This window comes from Canis aureus, chromosome 2, assembly GCF_053574225.1.
Source record: "Canis aureus isolate CA01 chromosome 2, VMU_Caureus_v.1.0, whole genome shotgun sequence".
Classification (NCBI taxonomy): Eukaryota; Metazoa; Chordata; class Mammalia; order Carnivora; family Canidae; genus Canis; species Canis aureus.
The window spans coordinates 41948658-41964244 of NC_135612.1; the positions used below are offsets into that span (position 1 = coordinate 41948658).

At 35.4% G+C, this 15587-nt stretch overlaps 1 protein-coding gene across 24 annotated transcripts in view; it reads right to left on the minus strand.

Annotated features, from left to right (window-relative positions):
- The window catches only part of MEF2A (myocyte enhancer factor 2A), a 171634-nt gene that overhangs the window by 117532 nt on the left and 38515 nt on the right, over positions 1-15587 (minus strand). For 3 of the 24 annotated variants that reach the window (XM_077869710.1, XM_077869715.1, XM_077869716.1), the window contains one exon: positions 14383-14484. The exons of the other annotated variants lie outside the window; for them this stretch is intronic. The gene's annotated coding sequence lies outside the window, so the exon portion shown is untranslated. The remainder of the gene's footprint in view (positions 1-14382; positions 14485-15587) is intronic. 24 annotated transcript variants of the gene reach the window in all.

Below are 15587 nucleotides of genomic sequence, written 5' to 3' on the forward strand. Positions count from 1 at the left end.
TGACTCATCCTTGCTTAGAGCAAGCACTTCCTTACTTTCAGCCCAACAAGATGTTCTAGACTCATCTGGTACTTTTTTTTTTTTTTTTAAGATTTTATTTATTTATTCATGAGAGACACAGAGAGAGAAGGCAGAGACATGGGAAGAGGGAGAAGCAGACTCCATGCAGGGAGCCTGATGTGGGACTCGATCCCGGAACCCTGGGATCACGCCCTGAGCGAAAGGCAGACGCTCAACCGCTGAGCCACTCAGGTGTCCCTCATCTGGTACTTTCCTGAGCCATCCCTAAAATAAGCCATTTATCCAAGTGATTCTGGTTCCCTTCACTGGGGAATAGTATTTAGAAGCCAAGATCTGAGTGGTGGTTGGTGTGCTCATTGCTACTGTAGTGCCATTGTTTTAAGCCATTTCTAGGAAAATATAAACATATGTCCATATTGATACCTCCAATTCCCACAAGGTTCTTCTCTGCCTCTTCTATTCCCTATTTGTTCTTCCCATCCTCTAAGGTAAGAACCTCGGCTTGCAACAATATCGATACATTAATTCATTTGCTTAATCCAAAGTTTCTCTTATAGCACTACTGACAATTTAGAACAAATAATTCTTTGTTGTGGAGGAGGATGGGAATCCTATGTATCATTGCACATTTTGTAGCACAACTTGACTTCTACCCACTTGATGCCAGCAGCACACCCCTCTAGTCATGAGAATCAAAAATACTTCCAGAAACTGCAAATGTCCCCAAGGGGTCAAAAGCCCCCAGGGAGAGAAGCACAATATATACCAAATAGTTTCAGAATTGCCTCTCTTATCCTGTTACCAAAACAAAAACAAACAAACAAACAAAAATCACTAAAGAAGAGCTCTGTATTTGTTTTTATACTTCTTTTTTCCCCCCATAGAATAAGCAGATAAAGTCGAGTACTATGTTCAAAAGTTATTTGGATCAATTCTTTTTTCCCCTCTTCAGGATGGTGGTTGCTCCTCTCTATACCACTGGGTTCATTTCCACTTGCATTCAATTTTAGGACTTTTTCCCTGATACTCTTTAATTTTAATAAAATCTTTTGTTCTTATTTTTTTCAATATATAGAACATGAACATGATTCTACAATTCCAAACCATACTAAAATCTAGAATCAGAGAATGTCCACTTTTCCCTACTTCTCTCCCCGTCCTCCCTCTTACAGATAACTAATTCCAACATTTACCGTTTTTCCTATTTCTTTTCTACAAAAATAATTTTTCTTACATACAAGTAATATACTATATTTATTCTTTTACAACTTTGTTTTCACATATATTGTTTTTCATTTAACGGTTCATAGAAATCATCTTTTTCCACTGAATTTTACTATAACATCTATTATTTGTTAAAATAACACTACAAAAGACTCAAAACCAAATGCTTGAATTTTTTTATTTTACAACTCAATATTTAAAAACTCAAGTGTTGAATTTTTTTAAAGATTTATTTATTTATTTTAAAGAGAGTGTGCATGCAGTAGGGAGGGAGAAACTCAAGCGGACTCCACGCCAAGAGGAGCCTGATGCAGGGCTTAATCATGACCCTGAGATCACAACCTGAACTAAAATAAAGAGTCAGAGGCTCAACCAATTGCACCACCCAGTCTCAAGTGTTGAATTTTTTTTAATATTTTATTTATTTATTTATAAGACACACAGAGAGAGAGAGAGAGAGAGAGAGAGAGAGGCAGAGACACAAGCAGAGGGAGAAGCAGGCTCCACGCAGGAAGCCCGACGTGGGACTCGATCCCAGGTCCCCAGGATCACACCCTGGGCTGCAGGCAGCGCCAAACCGCTGCGCCACCGGGGCTGCCCTCAAGCGTTGAATTTTAAAAGGGAAAAGAAGCGTAGAGATTCTAGTCCAAATTATTTTTTTTTAGAAATCTATCTTCAAGAGAACCCTGTAAATAAACATCAGTACAACGTTACATTCAATGACAAACATAAATTGACCCTTGAACAACATAAGAGTTAGGGAAGCCCATCCCCTCCCTCCACCATGCAAACTTTTGTTTCTCTGAACTTTACTGGATAGCCTACTACTGACCTGAAGCCTTACCAATAACACAAAGCTAACAGGTATTTTGTACGTTACATGTATTATATACTGTATTCTTACAATTACAATAAGTAAGCTACAGAAAATATATTTACAGAACTATACTGTATTTTTTTTTTAAATCCATGTATTAAGTGGACACACACATTTCAAACCTGTTATGTTCAAGGGTCAAACATACATCATTTACAAACAGTGAAGGAAGGAGCAGTGAAGCGTTTACTGGTTTGATTTCAAGTTTGTTAATATGTTTACTGGGATATAGGGAACATGGTATGAAAAAATTTTGAAAAACCCTAAGGAGTTAGAATGCCTGGACTAGGGCAAAAGGCATTTATTTGTAGGAAAATGAGAAAAGATGATACTGAAGAAGCAAGCAGGAGATATATGGACTTTATTTTAAATGGGATGAGAAGACACCAATAGTTTTATTCTGGTTTTGCTATTAATTGTGTGACCCTGGGAACGTTATTTGACTTCTCTATGCCAAACAAATTAAACCGAGGATAATAACATATGTATCACAAGTGTATTCATAAGAGTAAATGCAGTGATGTTCATAAAATCCTTATTAGAGTGCCAAGCACATATAAAGTGTTCTATAAATGCTACGCAGTATTTCAGGTCTAACATTCCACAACTCTAATTAATATTTATAAAACACTTCTAAAAATGAAATCTATAGTATCATCTGAAGAGTACAATCTCTGCTGAACAAAGATTGACTGTATCTTTGTGAATACTATATAGACAACATAAATCACCACTGAAATGATAGGAAAGTTGAAGGACATCCAAAGAGTTATTAAAGATATCATTATTAAGGAAAAAAATGTAATACTTCACCATCCTGACTTCAACAGACAAATAAGATACCATTTTCTTCTGCACAAAATTTCTTTCACACTTTTAGGGAAACAATATGCTGCAAAGAGTTTTAAAAAATCCTACGTCAGGGGATCCCTGGGTGGCTCAGTGGTTTGGTGCCTGCCTTCAGCCCAGGGCATGATCCTGGAGTCCCGGGATCGAGTCCCACATCGGGCTCCCTGCATGGAGCCTGCTTCTCCCTCTGCCTGTGTCTCTGCCTCTCTCTCTCTCTCTCTCTGTCTCTCATGAATAAATAAATAAAATCTTTAAAAAAAAAATCCTACGTCAATTTTTCCAAATCCTCTCAAATCAAGTGTGATAGCTCTATAATGAACCTCTCTGCTGTCTTTCTCACAGTAATCATGGTAAATGTTTTACAACTCAAGGGATGGATATGTCCTCTCCACATAGAAAGAATGCAATAACAATTTCATAGTTGCCCAGAGGCATCATTTCTTTGCCATTTCAAAAGCCTATGTTGGTTAGTTAAAAACAAAATTAATTATAAATATATACTGAAGCTACAAAGTACAATAAAAAAAATCAAAAGAAAAAAAAAATCAAAAGAAATTTGTCAATAATTAGAGCCAAGAAAATAAGCATTATCATTTTCCAGTGACATCTAACCAGAAATATGGAGGAAAATTTCCCATCATTGATTGCATTAACAAAAAATCACCTATAAGGGTGGTGACATGACATTCATCTGCATTAAACACTTTTTTCCTAAACCTTCATTTTACTTTAAAATGCTTCATGTCCAATAGTTAAAAATAGACATGGATACCAATCTCTGTTACACGTAAGTAAACTGCAGCCAGAGACAACAGGAAGCCTACCCAAAATCCCAAAGTTGGTCAGGAATAGAAGTGGGACTGATAAAGGCATCACAATATAATATTTTAGGCAACATTTATACAAGCAAGGATCTCATTTTCAATAATATTCTCAGAGACAAGGACAATTCCCAAAAGGTAAAAACTTTGTATATTTTCAAGACAATCAGATTTCCAGACAGAGACACACAAGATCATAAGGAAAATAATTACTCAAATTCAGTGAAATTTGCCCTGTTTATCTGATAAGGTATACTGACTACCATTAGAGAGAAATGTATTTTCAGAACAGCCAAAGGTAAGGAATAAAACTTCAAGTGTTAATGATATTTATTTAGTTAATATGTGAAAAACAATAAACGTATCAAAGCACAAATAGGAAATACATACATCCCCATAAGAATATTCTAGCTCCATATAGCATTCCAGGTTATGATCAGGTTATGTCCCATAAGAATATTCTAGCTCCATATAGCGTTCCAGGTTATGATCAGGTTATGTTTTCTATAGACACAGAATGTAAAACAATCAGGGAACAAAAAGCTTTACCCTGCATTGCTTTATTAACAAGTCTGTGGCCATTATAAACAGAAGGAAGATGACTCTGAGTCTAGCCTTTCATTCTTAAATGGAATCAAGACAACAATTTATTCTTTACAGAGTAGAAAGATTATTTTACATAATTAACAAATGCACCCCAAGAAATTCTGGTATATTTCCATTGTACTTCTATCATCAGTGAGTCTTTTCAATTTCAACTAATTTCACTGCATACCCCCAGAGAATTAAGATAAAATTTAAATCCAAATCCTACCTAAAACAGTATTATGGACTTAAGAAAATGTACACTTAACATTAATTGCCAATGAGAGCAATTTATCAATAGTGTTTTTGAAAATCTCAATTTTATAAAAGAAAGGATTTTAAAGTCTAGCTACAAAAAAAAAAAATTCACTTTATACAACTTCAGCTAAGAATCTTAAAATGCCTCAAGTTAACATTGCTCCTGGGGCACCTGGGTGGCTCAGTCAGTTAAGTGTTTGACTCTTGATTTTGGCTCACGTCATGATCTCAAGACCTGCATCAGCTCCACACTGATCATGGAGTCTGCTTAAAATTCTCTCTCCCTCTGCTGCACAACACCCCAACATACAGTCACGTGCAAACATGTACACACTCTTAAAAAAAAAAATATAACATTGCTCCTACACTAACAAAAAGACTCCTATAACCTACAGAAGTAAAACTTTTCTTAAGTGTGTCAAAACCGTAAGGTTGCAGGGCAACCACGTGAATGGAATTCCAAAGGATGACAAAACTCTCCCAGCATACAGTACACATGAATTAATTCACCTGTGGCAGAACAGGAGACAAATAGGCTGCTACCACAAAAGCTGGTAAGAAACTAGTTCTTTTTTTTTTTTTAAGACTTTATTTATTCATGACAGACAGAGAGAGAGAGAGGCAGAGACACAGAAAGAAGGAGAAGCAGGCTCACGCAGGGAGCCCAAGGCAGGACTTGATGCTGGGTCTCCAGGACCACACTCCAGGCCAAAGGCAGCGCTAAACCACTGGGCCACTGGGGCTGCCCAAAACTAGTTCATATTTAAAAGCATTCATAAAAGCTGAGTGGCTAGACAGTTTAGAATCTCTGGAAAACCCAAAGGGAATGTGTTCTTTTCCATGGACCTGTTTTACATGCTCACAAGAAAGACTGGAGAGACAGTGCAAAAAGATACAAGAGAGGCCCTCTTGGTGACACACAAACAAAATTTTCTCCACTTTTTAAACATCAAGAGTTGTTTACTAGATACAGGACTGTAGGCTACAATCAGGTAAAATTATCTTACCTCTAGTTTTCAAATCTATAAAATGGTAATAATACATTTTACATAGGGTTTTATGAGAATTTGTCAAAATAAAGTAACTGTTCAGCAGTTGGCACATATCAAGTGCTTTAAAAACTATTATTACTCAACTGAATCCAACTCCAAGTACTCATTCGATCATAAAATTAATAGCAACACATGCTTAGCTGCCAGCTATGGAATATCTAAAAAGCAAAGGAGCCAAAAATGAGGAGTTGAGAAGCACACAAAAGATCAATATCAAATTCTGCTAATTTTATAAAATATTTAGAGAAATTCATCAGATATTATAAACCTGTAAGAAACTTACATTTAGAATAAAAGGAAGTGCTATTTAGGAGGAACCTGTAGTTGTCTTTTATGAAAGGAAAAATCACTTCTTAATTTTCCCTGAAAGTTCATTATTAAAATACATTGGATTTTCATCACTAGTTATTTACTCTTTTTAACCCCTTTTCATATTATACCACAGACATGGACTGGATTTAATGACAAGATTCTTTATCATCTGAGGGGCTTCTGATTACAGACAGAAGTACTTGTCAGTCTCTCTGCTTTACTTAATGATCATTTCCCTTGATATATATGTTTAACTTAAAATTAAACATCATTAGGGGCACCTGGGTGGCTCAGTGGTTGAGCATCTGCCTTTGGCTCAGGTCCTGATCTCAGGGTCCTGAGACTCAGTCCCGCATCGATTCCCTATAGGGAGCCTGCTTCTCCCTCTGCCTGTATCTCTGCCTCTCTTGGTGTCTCTCATGAACAAACACAAATCTTTTAAAAAAAAAAAAAAAAAGAAGAAGAAGAAAAAAAGGCAGCCCCGGTGGCTTAGCAGTTTGGCGCCGCCTTCAGCCCAGGGCATGATCCTGGGGACCCAGGATTGAGTCCCACATCGTGCTCCCTGCCTGGAGCCTGCTTCTCCCTCTGCCTGTGTCTCTGCCTCTCTCTCCTTCTGTGTCTCTCATGAATAAATAATTAAAATCTTTAAAAAAAAATTAAACATCATTAGATACTTAGGAGACAATTCAAATTCCTTTAGTTTCAACAACGAAAATAAAAGATGAAGCAAAAAATAAGCTAGAACAATCCAGAGCAAAGAAGTCTAGGACTAATTATTGCTTTTTTCAACCCACAGGTATAAACACAATCTAGGTCAATCATATATTGCTAATGGACTATGCTACTGGGAAGGACAACTAAATAAATTTAGAATAAAACAGTAAAACACAAAAGTGACAGAGAAAAGACAGAAGAGGGACCCAAGTTAACCAACCATGGAACCAACCTAACTTTGAATTTCTTATTAGACAAGGTGGTAAAATTCTTACTGTTTGGGTAGCTTTTCTGGTACTTGCAAAGAAAGCGTTGTACCCAATACATACATGCAAACAGTTTAAGAGTTAGTTACAATCTGTTCCCAAAGAATAAATTAGAGATCATTTTTAAATGTTTCAGGTAGGTCATTTTCATAACAGATCATAAATATTCTTTCCTTGATTTATCACTTCATTTTATGACTTTTGTTCTAGACATTAAAAAAGACAAATGTTTGTAAGATGACCAAAACCTTTGGAATCCAAGTCAAAATAACAGATGATACAGAGAAGGCTAGAAATAGAAAACATAGAATACAAAATGCTTTATAAATAAATATAGACAAAGTACATATATAATCTTAAAAATCAGAGTTTCCTATATAATTCTAAAGAAAGCTATTTCTGATACCCTAAAGGCACCCCAGATATTTCTTTACAAGAAATAATGATGTGTGAACTGAGCCCTTAATTAAAAACTGCTAAACAACAGCAGTGTTGGGAAGATAGAAGCCAGCATTCAAAAATGAGCAATCAATTCTTGTAATATACACAGATCATAATTCATATGCAAAATAAAAGGCAAATTAACAAATGACTGTGACAAAGACGAAGTAGGAAAAAGTGGAACAGTAAGCTTGGTGATTTAGTTACTCACTGCTTCCTAAAATTCAAAAGTGCCTTGTAAGACTGCTTCAAAATACTCTCACATCCAACCAAACTAATCAAACTTCAATTATCTGTTTCAGAAAGGTTCTCCTGGCATAATGAGATTTCTTTTCGTCATTGTAATAAGAATCCTATGGCCACAGTTCTCACTAGTGTATCCACTGACCAAAAGAAACTTGATTACTTTAAAAGCATTCAGTACCTAAGACATTCCGTATCAACTAATAGCACAGAAGTAAAAGTAGCTGATAGATTTTTGGTTGGTTGGGTTTTTTTGTTTGTTTGTTTTTGTTTTTAAAGAATGTGCCTCTCCGACTAAGGCTTTCTGCAAAGGGCTTAATGAAAAAAAGAAAAAAGAGTACTTACTCGCAAAGTCAGATCATGAAAAAGGAGCTAGACTTACTAAGCTTGTCTTTTGCTGATTTTTAGTAGGTAGTAACAAGTACTGGCAAGGTAAAAGTCTTGAAATCTCCAATGACTACATGGCCTACAAAATCAAAGCTGTTAAAAGATTTGGTTTGAACTCACATCTCCAGTCATAGCATGGTACTCTACTTCCAAAAACAGCTACTGCCACCTCTAGCCTAGGCTTTGCAATAACCTAACTGGTCTCAGCAGGCATTCTTATTCCTCTCCAATCCAAGTTCCCCATTCTCACTACAGTGATTTTAAAATGCAAATGTCACTACTGTTCTTAAAGTCCAAAAACCCTTACATGGCCTAGAGAAGAACCCTGTCTAATCTTGCCCCCCACCCCCGTTCTCATTCCTTGCCTTCTACTACCTGTAAGTTTCTGGGCATAGGCTTTTCTGTAGTTACAAAGCTGCTATATGCTTTCTGCTGCAGGGCCTTCGCATATACTACCTACCAGCTTGCTCTCTCTTGCTAGGTCTCATCCCAAGCACTTCCCCTTACTGTGAGTTCCACAGATCCATTATGTCTCAGTATTAGCATTATTTCATCCAAAATGTTCCCTAACATCCAAACTATATCAAGACCTTTTAATACACTTTCAGAGCACATTATACTTGTTTTATGACATTTTCCACAACTGTAATTAATTACTTGTACAATTATTCATTTTTCTCCAACCAAACTGTAAGCTCAATGAGGGAGAAGATCAAGTATGTTGTATTTGCCCCCATAACTCCAGCAGCTACCAAAGTGCCTAGTCCAAAACAGATGTTCAATAAACAGCCATACGGTTAATAAATTAATGCAATAAATCGACATATAGAAAGATTTCAGACCCCAGGCTATGAAAACTCTTTAAGAGACAATCTTTTGAAAGTAGTCAGTTGTTCTTCATTGAACTGCAAAAGGAAAGGTAACATACCCACTTACCCAATGTACCTACAGCTATGTTAGACATTAACATATGCTATATTCATTTAAAAGCCATGATAATCCTATGGGGAAGCTAGGATTTGCTTCATTTGGGAGCCAAACTGGCATGTACTCTTCCAAAGTCACAGAAGGAGACACAGTCAAAATTTTGGCTCTAATGTCATGTATAGTATAATAATACCGCATCCCTACTGTAACTATGCAGGTAGTGGCTAAAGAAAGGTTATCAAAACTATGGGACATAGTAGATGGATATGATCCATCATTAAATAAGCTGAATTACAAAATCTTTGAGGAGCCATACAGCTTCAACATCGTGAGTCTATGCTACTTTTCAGTGAATTTCGGCCAAACTTTGCATGGTTGCACAAGAGAAACTAGAGGTGTGGAAAAAAAACGACATTGCATCGTATCCTCTCCCAGTTCAAACAACAGAGAGCAATCTACCTGCCGTTACAATGGGCCACAAGCAGTTCTCAGCTAACTTAAAGTGTTCTGACCCCCTAAAAGATTTCCATCTCTCAAGCCCTCATATTTCATATAGTGATGATGATACCCTTCCCGGTCTACCAGAAATAGATTTTCAATATTTGCAAAGGAACTGCAGCTTTTATCTACTTCCCACTACTCCTCCTGCCTCAAGGTAACCTAAATAAATAAATAAGATTCCTCCCACCTCAGTGCTTGGGAGAATTAAAAGAATCACAATTTCTGGATGACCAACATACAGGGCTGGTAGAGAGGAATGGTAGGTGGGTATAGTTAGAATGAGATTCCCTCAGTTGCTACTGCTACTTACTATTTATGCACAAAACAATAATAACTGTATATTTTAATAGATCAATAAAACTCATTGACTTAAGGTAATAGTTCTCAATTTAAATGAATACTAGATTCAACTAGAGAGCTGAAACATATTTTGCATGCATGAACTTACCCTAACTCCACAATATAACTATCAAATCATAATTAAGACTAATGCCCAACCAAGAGTAACTTTTAAAAGCTCCACAGATTATGATACACATATCTAGTCAGAGAAACTGCTTTATTATATAACAACACAAAACTCCTAATTCATTCAAACACTAATTGGCTATGTGTGAGAATGAAGTGACAAAATCACATAAATGAAAAAAGTACTAACTGTATATAGCTACACGTTGCACTTAACATATATGTTTATGCTCATTTTCATTAAGAAATACCTTCTCTCCCATTTCTTTGAATTACATGACTTTCTTAATCTTCTTTTTCCCACATCTGATAAAAAAAGGATATTAGAAGAGTTTTATATTCTTCATATTTCTTCAATGAGGAGGAAAAAAGAGTATAAAAAGCAGGGAGAACATACATACCGGTTTAACTGGGACAGCCAGTTTTATGTGTATTGTGCTGGAGTAATTAAGTAACATCCCTCACTCTCAAAAACATCCTTGTTTGATAATAAATTAGATCAGAAGTAGGCCACTTTTTTTTTCATTTCTATGTGATTTTTTTTAAATTTAGGTATAATTCACGTATGTCATAAATCTCATCTTTTTAAAGTATACCATACAGGGTTTGTTTGTCTTACTATATTCACAAAGTTGTACAAACACCCCCACTATATAATTCTAGAATATTTTTGTCATCCCCTAAAGAAACTCAATGCCCATTAGCAAATCATTCCCCATTCCTCCCTCTCCGCAACGCCTGGCAATAGCTTTACGTCTCTATGGATTTGCCTATTTGAGATATTTCAAACAAGTGGAATCATACAATATGCAGCATTTTGTAACTTCTTTCACTCAGCATAATGTTTTCAAAGTTCATCTGTGTTAAGTATTATCAGTACCTCGCTGCTTTTTTGGCTGAACAATACTGTATTTTATGGATATACCATGTTTCATTTATCCATTCAACAAGCTGAGGGAAATCTGGTTGTTTCCACTCTATTCTGAATAATGTTATGAAAGTATGTGTTTGTGTGTGTGTGTGTGTGTGTGTGTGTGTGTGTGGACATGTCATCACTTTTCTTGGATATACAGCTAGGAGCAGAACTAATGGACCATATGGTAACTCTGTAATTGAATCTGTTTGCAATCTTAATAATATTAAGTCTTCTAATCCATAAATACAGTAATCTCCTGTCTTTGCATTTATTTAGGTCTTCTTTAACTACTTTCAAGGGTGATTTATAGTTTTTAGTATATAGGTATTGTACTTTTGTTAAATTTACTCCCAAATATTTTATTCTTTTGACACTGTTAAAATAGAACTGTTTAATTTCATTTACAGATTTCACTGATAACCTTCTACATTATTCTTAACTTCAAGAACTTTCAATTGTATAAGAAAAAGCAATTAGAAAAGTTAACTGCATTTAAGTATAAGTACCATGGGACGCTTGGGTGGCTAAGCAGTTAAGCGTCTGCCTTCAGCTCAGGGCATGATCCTAGAGTCCCAGGCGTGAGTCCCACATCAGGCTCCCTGCATGGAGCCTGCTTCTCCCTCTGCCTGTCTCTGCCTCCCTCTCTCTCTGTGTCTCTCATGAATAAATGAGTAAAATCTTAAAAAAAAAAAAAAAAAAAGTATAAGTGTGATCTACTAAATAATTGTGATCTACTAAAACAGGAAGAAAAAATGACCTAAACAAGCAAAAAACTCCACTAGCTACCCACTTTGCTAAAAGAGCTTTTTGAAAAATCAGAATCAAGCAATATCAAATAATTTTAATCCTAATGTCAGTACTGGCCAATGCAACTACATAACACACACACAATGCCCTATATATACTTTCCCTTATAAAATATACAAACAAAAAAAACACTTATACTGTACAGTAAGTTTGTCAGACAAACTTGGGGGAAACTATCTCACTGTTCATTTTTAATGCAATCAGAGACTTTTGACCTTACATAATTATCTTTCAGTTACTTTTAATATAAGAACAATCTTCTTTGTTCCCTCTAAAATAGGATGCTTTCATTATTGCTTACAAACAATTAAATCCAGGCACAAATTCAAATTCTAAATTAATTTAAGACTATCATTAAACTACTGTTTTATGGAAAAGGACTAAAGCATTCCATTTCAGCCAGAATTGTACATGTTGTATCTAATTACACATTTTAAAAATACAATGATATGTTGTATGAACACAGTAACGGCCACTAGTCACTATTTAAAGAAATGATCCAACAAGGAAAACAAACTTTAGTTCAAATATAGAAATTATACATTCATGGTCATTGCTTGAAAACCCAGCTGTATTGTTCTATGTAACTTTCATAAAGGCAGAATGTACCCTACAAACATTCCCACTAATTTTATTAAGTTGGTATAAATTTTAGGTAAAATTCAAAAATACTAACATCTCACTGAAGAAATAAGATCAACAAAAGTATAGACCACACTGAGAAAATAATCCCTGACCAACAAGAAAAGGGACTGCTTGAAGAGTCTGTGGGTATAATGACATATTCTGACCTGCAAATTCTAATGCTATAAACCTATCAAAAGAAAGAAATCATTATGTCTCAAGGCCACTATGAATAATGTGGAGGTTGTACCCTGCACATGAGTGCACGACCAAGAGAGAGCAAATGGGGACTGAAATCTGATTTGTTCTCCACTTTCTAAGCACTGAACGCTCGCAGAGGGCAGCATCTACCAAAAATTGGGAGAACCTTTTTCTAGCTTTGTAAAAACTAGCTATGGCCTAGCTGTGACACCTCCAAACAAGTAACTACTTGTTAGAAAGTTAAGGCAACTGAAATACAAGATATTGGTGCCCCTGCCTGAAATCATAACACAATATCACTTCTTACTATGTATTTATTTAGAATGTTATAGGGAAAATCATGAATAGGCTGGGGAGAGGAGAGAAGTCATGTAAAAATCTAAAGAGTGGTTTAAATACGGCATCTATCTAGTTTGGATTTCTTTGATTAATAACAGGTTATATATTTTTGTATGCTCTGACCCTATGTTTTTGGATGAGAGACTTTTTAAAAAAAGTTTTTATTTATTCATTCATGAGACACTCAGAGAACAGTGGAGGGAGAAGCAGGTTCCCCCCAGGGAGCCCGACGTGGAACGTGAGCCCTGGACCTGGGTATCATGCCCTGAGCCAAAAGCAGACAGACGCTCAACCGATGAGCCACCCAGGCGTCCCATGAGAGACATTTTAAAACAAAATGCTAAAAAAAAAATTTAGGAGAAGCTTAGGAATAAAATGTTAAGAGTCTATTCCTATTGGGCTCTATTCCTGTTAGAGAATATAGCCCTTGTTTTACACAACATGTAATGAAGTGCTAAAAATTATGTACTGGTTACAAATACTGGTCAGTTAAGCATCTGAAATTCACTACAGAAATTAAGTTTGAGGGAAATTGGAAATAATTTTTTTTAATGTTAATATCACTGTCTTCATTTCATTGTGCAGGGAATTAAAGGGTTTCTAAATTGTAAAACTTGCTTCCTTAAAGCAAGAAATATTATTCTAAAATGATATAAATTATTAATCATGATAAATAATCCAAATACTGACTAAAAAGACATGGTAACTTCAAAAATTTTTTTCAGAATGACCAGCCTATAAAATGTGTTTTATTTCTTTATTTATACACCCAATGCATTGTCATGTGATTTTCAGTGACTCACTTCCTCACTACTTCAATCAGTTCTAAAAGTAGAGCAAGAATACAGTTTAAACTCTTACAGTAGAGCAGCCCCGGTGGCGCAGCAGTTTAGCGCCACCTGAAGCCCGGGGTGTGATCCTGGAGACCTGTGATCGAGTCCCACGTCAGGCTCCCTGCATGGAGCCTGCTTCTCCCTCTCCCTCTGTCGTGTGTCTCTCATGAATAAATAAATAAAATTCTTTAAAAAAAATAAAAATAAAAAAAATAAACTCTTACAGTAAATTATAAGAATAAAACCAGAAGGCATCCTCAGCTCCTTACAGATGGGCACAATATTATTAAAATCACTGTTAGAAAGACTAAATTACCCTTATTAAGATTAAAAGCCCGAAGCACCTGAGTGGCTCAGCAATTTAGTGCCAACCTTCAGCCCTGGGCGTGATCCTGGAGTCCCGGGATGGAGTCCCAAATTAGACTCCCTGGATGGAGCCTGCATCTCCTGCCTGTATCTCTGCCTGCCTCTCTCTCTCTCTCTCTCTCTCTCTCCCCCCCCCATAAATAAATAAATAAAAATCTTAAAAAAATAAAAATTAAAAAAAAAAAGATTAAAAGCCCATCCACATAACCATTCATTCCCAGATTAATTACATCTACATAAGAGCAATGTCCTGTCTTCACAGGGGACATGCCAGAGAAATAAAGGACGCAGTTAAGGCAAAGCATAGAAATGAAAATGAAGTTCTAGTCTTTCAACCACCACCAACTTACTTTCCATGTTAACACTCTCTTCATTTGTAAAATGCAGCTATTCCAAATACTTTTGAAGCCGTCATGATGATTTGTGGAAAAACTGCTTTGCCAATAACTATCCTGTATAAAGATGAATTATCATTACTAGAAACCATATTAACTCTCCACATTATGATTTAAATAATAGATATATTAAAAACTTTTAATCTTTTATTACCTGAATCAAACCTATATATAAATTCTGTTATATCTTTATTTATAAAGATGAATTAGGATTTGGGGCATACCATTATACTCAGAAAATTTCTTAATGAATGTGGCAAGTAGTTCAGAAATGTGGACAGGCATGTAATGGAATTAGGAATTGGCATTTTTGGTTTTAACAGATAATTGTTCATAAACATAAAACACAGGCATTTTACCCATTATATTTTTGTGTTTTACTTTACATAAATGGAATCACAAATTTTGAATTCTCTGCTCCTGGCTTCTTTTGAGAAACATATTTGCAAAACTCGCCTGTATGGCATGTAGCTGTACTTTATTCACTTTTATTGTCGAAAAGTATTGGGTTATATGAATATATCACAATTTTATTTATTCAGTCAACTGCTGATGAACAACATAATTGAGTTTGAAGCTATTACAAAACCACTGCTACCAATGTTACTTATTAACACATCTTTTAGTGCACAAGTTCACACATTACTCTCAGGGATATACCCATGGAAAGAAATTACTAGGTAATTTCTTACCTAGTAATATATTAATATAGTAATATTAAAGTGTTTCCTAAAATGGTTTTAATAACATACATTCCCACCAGCAATGTTTAATGAGTTCCCATAACTTAACATCCTCTCCAAAACTTGTACTGTCCATCTTTTTAATTTCAGCCACTTCAGTGGTTTATGATGAAGCCTCTTTAGTTTTCACTTACATTTTTCACATTACTAATGAGATTAAACATACTTTTCACATATTATGAAGTGTCTTTTCATGTCTCTTGCCATTTTTCCATTGTCTCTGTCATCCTGATTTGTAAAAGTGCTTTGAATATTCTGATACATGCTTTTTGTCTGTTATATATTTTGCAAATATGTTCTTCCACTCTGGCTTGCCTCACTGTTCTCCTATTGGTAACCTTACAATAATAAAATTTCTTAATTTTAAGTTAATAAAATGTATCAATTGTTTTATTTATATTAGTTGTTTTTACTACT